General features: G+C 52.6%; 1 protein-coding gene across 1 annotated transcript in view; it reads left to right on the forward strand.

Moving 5' to 3' along the window:
- The first annotated feature begins 3463 nt into the window (after positions 1 to 3463).
- Positions 3464 to 3985, forward strand: part of SEPHS1 (selenophosphate synthetase 1) — a 24336-nt gene continuing 23814 nt past the window's right edge. The window contains exon 1 of the mRNA XM_019663450.1: positions 3464 to 3767. The gene's annotated coding sequence lies outside the window, so the exon portion shown is untranslated. The remainder of the gene's footprint in view (positions 3768 to 3985) is intronic.

Here is a 3985-nt window from a genome sequence, read left to right on the forward strand (position 1 = left end):
AGCCAGCGTGAGCGGCCAGCAGCCACCGTGAGCGGCCGTCCAGAAGCCGGTGACTGATCTGCCTCACCCGGGAAGAGCGCAAAGATGGTGCCAACTTGGGCCAGTGAAGCAACGTCCTCCACAACTAGACTGAAGAACAAAACAGCAATTTGTCTACTGTCTGTTCCCCTTCCCTGATTCCCCAACGCTGTTACCCTCCCCCCAATTCCCCAATAAAATCTTTAAAAAAAAAAAAAGGAGTCTGACAAGGATCTCACTCGGCTGAGATCAAGGTACCAGCAGAGTGCATTCCTTTCTGGAGGCTCTAGAGGAAAATCTGTTGTTTCCTTATCTTTCCCAGCTTCCAGACAGCTCCTGTCCTCCTTGATTTGTGGCCCCTTCGTCCATCTTCATAGCCAGCAACATCAGGCTGCACCTTTCTCACGCCGCCATCTCTCTGGCTGTGTTTGGATTCCATCTTCCACTATTGAGGACCTCTGTGATTCCGTTGGGCACACCCAGATAATCCAGGACAATCTCCTTAAATTAAATGCTTAGCAAACTTAGTTCTATCTGCCACCTGAATTTCTCTTTACCTTGTAACATAACATGTTCACAGGTTCCAGGCATGGGGATGTAGACGTCTTGGGTGGTGGTGGTGGCATTATTCTGCCTACTAGAGCAGGTTCTGTACAGCATCTCAGAGAGGCACTGGCTGGGCCGTGTCCTGCTGCCCATGGTGGACGCCCACTCGTTTACTTTTTTTTTTGGCTTTCCCTTCCCTGTGTCATTTTGCCCACTTCTTGACATGCGCTTCCTGAGACTAGCTCACAAATAAACTCCTTTCCCCCAAATCCTCATTTCAAGATCTGCCCTGCAGGGACCCAAAGTAAGACAGTGACCTTGGGTAAGTTACTAAATTGGCCTGAGGCCTAGTTCCCTCCAGCATGAAAGGAAACATACATAACTACCTCCTGAGGCTGTTGGGAGACTTCTGAGATGATGTTCATAAAACACTGTACAGTGGGGTGTGTACTAAGTCCTCAAGAAGAGTTAGCTATTGTTGGAGAGGTGGCAGCTGGAACACAGCAGGGGCCAGCCTTGTCCTCGCTATGTGACACTGGCCCTGATGGTCAGAGAGGGCTGGGGTGGGACAGGGTGGGGAAAGCTGGAAGGTTTTCTCTGAGGGCACCCATTTTTTTCTTGAGGTATATCTGCTCTTGAGGTCAAAAAAGTGTGACGTAGACTCTGTAGAGAATAATGAACATTAGGCATACATACTTAAGGTTTTTTTGAGCTGCTGGAAAAACCCAGTTGGCATCAAGGTTGACTGGGGGAAAGACAGAAAGAAGCTTGCAGGTAGGGCAAAGGAAGGGAGGAGACATCTGGTGGATTATCTGACCCCAAGGTTGTAGAGACCGGCTACAGGTGAATTGAGGCTTCTGTGGATTAACCTATAGCCTCTGCTCAGGAGAATCGGGCTCAAGTGTTCCGGAGCTGCTGGCTCCAACCACGCGAGCTGGCTGTGCTGGTTTTGAGAATGCTAGCCTCTTGCAGCCTCAGCAGGGATCAGCCTCCTGCTCGGTCAGCCATTCCATTAGGGACCACCGCGGGGCTCTGTCCAAGGTCTTACTTTTTCCCGCCCCCTGGAACTTTCCCTCCTGGTTAATCTCACCTCTTTCCTAGGCTTCAAACTCCATTTGCATGCTGATGGACCCACATTTGCATCTCAAATGCAGAGCCCAACCCCCATCCCAAGAGCCAGACCTTGTTTTACCAATTGCCTCCAGCCTAGCCTATCTGGCAGGCACCTGATAGTTAACGTTTCAAAAGCTGAACCCACCCCAAAATATGTGACTTCCAATAGTTCCTATTTCAATTAGTAGCATCACTACCCACACAGTCCCCCAAAAGTGTAAATGTGGGGGTCAGCTTATGCTTCTTTCTCCAACCACACACTAAATCCTCTCCCTGGTCTGCATTCCTGCTGCTTCAGTTCAAATACCCTCAACTCCATGCTTGACTAATACAATTACCTTCTCACTAGAGATGCGGCCCAACCTTTTTACAAACTAAACTTGTAAAAACCAAATCTGACTGGCTCTGCTGACTGCAGCATAAACACCCAAATCCTCATCAAGACACACACATCTTCAGAGGGCCCTCCTCACCTCTGTTGTGTCGCCTTCCCTAATTCTCAAACTCTTTTTCCTAGTCTTGACATTTTTTTTTTTTGCTCAAAACAAAACAAAACCAAAACCCCACAAAACTAATTTAAAAAGAGAGGGAGTGAGGGGAATAAAGATATCTGTATCTTCCTGTCCTGATACAGGAGCTCTGGAGTGTTGCCTGGGGATTGTGGGTATCTCTGCCTTCCCATATGATTCTGGGGCAAATCCAGGTTTGTGAACCACTGGGTTATGCCATTCGTACCGAAGTCCATCAAATCACATCAAAGAACCCAAGCTACTATGTTCATTCCTAACTTACTGCAGGGGTACAGAGGAAGGACACAAAAGAGAGGAGGAGCCTGAATCAGCCAGGTTTTCCTGGATCTTCGCCTAGACGAAACCGCTGGGCGATTGTCAAGCACAGATTTTAAGAATGAAAAGGGCATCTGCGTAGCCTGCAAATCTGACCCGCAACGTAAAGCACCTTACGGTTACCCAAAACATGCCTGCCCCCAAATGCATTCGGAAAGCGCTGAACCAGTATAAAAGTTTGGTCCTCCACACTCCTCGGTTTTAAGGGAAGGCCTAAAAGATGTGGTCTGAAATCATTGTGCTTTTTTTTGGTTTTGTTTTAAGCAATGCATTAGAAAGTTGAAAACCTGAAAAAAGTTAACTTCGCGAGCTGAAGCTATACTATCCCTTGCTCATTCAAACACATACAGTATGAGGCTGCCATGTTTACTTGGACGCGTGAGAACCAGACAATGTAACTGAGGAACATTAAGCCCTGACTTCCTACCAAGCATACTATAAACGTTCAAGAAACTTTGCAGGGTGCTTGCATGTTCACTAAGGCGCATATTAACTCCTGAGCCCGGCTAAACAATAGAAGGGAAGAGGCGATAAAGTCATTATTCATAAAACGCGCCGTTTGCGATTTTTAAATCATGTTAGCAGAGGTGCCTTTCCCTCTGCTCCCCACTCTTTTTCAAGTTGTTTCCATGGTCATTGTCTTCCAGTACAACACGACTGGCGCGCGCGGGGAGCAGGTCCAGCGTCCTGCAGAGCGTAGCGCGGCTGAGACCGGCCGGGTTTTGGAAAACATTCCGGTCCCTTCCAGCCGGTCGAGGGAAAGTAGGTGGCCCGGGCGCCAAAGGCTGCTGCCAATGCAACTCGCAACTTTTGAAATCAATCCTTTTTGCATCATGCAACGGATGCCACCGCTCCACGGCTTTGCAACCCCCCACCCCTCCCCCGAGACCAATCATTGCCGCGCTCGGGCCTGCACAGCGCCCCCGCCCCCTTCCCGGGCCGCACGCAGCCACCGAGCCGCTCCGGCCGCGGCCCGCCGCCTCTTAAAGGGAGGTGGCCGGCCCTTAAAGGCCCCTCGCCGCGGCGCACGGCGAAGCGTGGCGGCTCGGTTCCCCGCCAGGGGCCCGCCGAGCCGGGCCGAGCCCCTGCGGCGCCCAGCGCGGCCCGGGCCCTCCGCCCTCCGCGCCGCCGCCGGTAGCGGCATTTTTATTCAGGCGACGCTTAAGGGAGCCCGGCGCGCCCGGTGCATTGTGGGAGCGGCGGCGGCCCGTTTTCGGGAGGAGGCGGAGGGCGCAAAGCGAACCGGTAAGCGCCCGGCTCGGGGAGGGGGGGCGCGACATCAGGCTTAAAGGGGAATATTCGTCCGCAGGCCCCGGGCGGCCGTGCGGATCCCCCTCCGGGCCGCCCGGGCCGCCGGGAGCTGTGCACGGCCGGCGCGCGCCAGCGCTGCCTGCAGAGGGGCCGAGCCAGGGCTTGGTGGGGCCGCTTTAAAAAAGAAGCACCGCCCGCGCCGCCGCCGCCGC

Source organism: Hipposideros armiger, unplaced genomic scaffold, assembly GCF_001890085.2.
Source record: "Hipposideros armiger isolate ML-2016 unplaced genomic scaffold, ASM189008v1 scaffold_390, whole genome shotgun sequence".
In the NCBI taxonomy this organism is placed as follows: domain Eukaryota; kingdom Metazoa; phylum Chordata; class Mammalia; order Chiroptera; family Hipposideridae; genus Hipposideros; species Hipposideros armiger.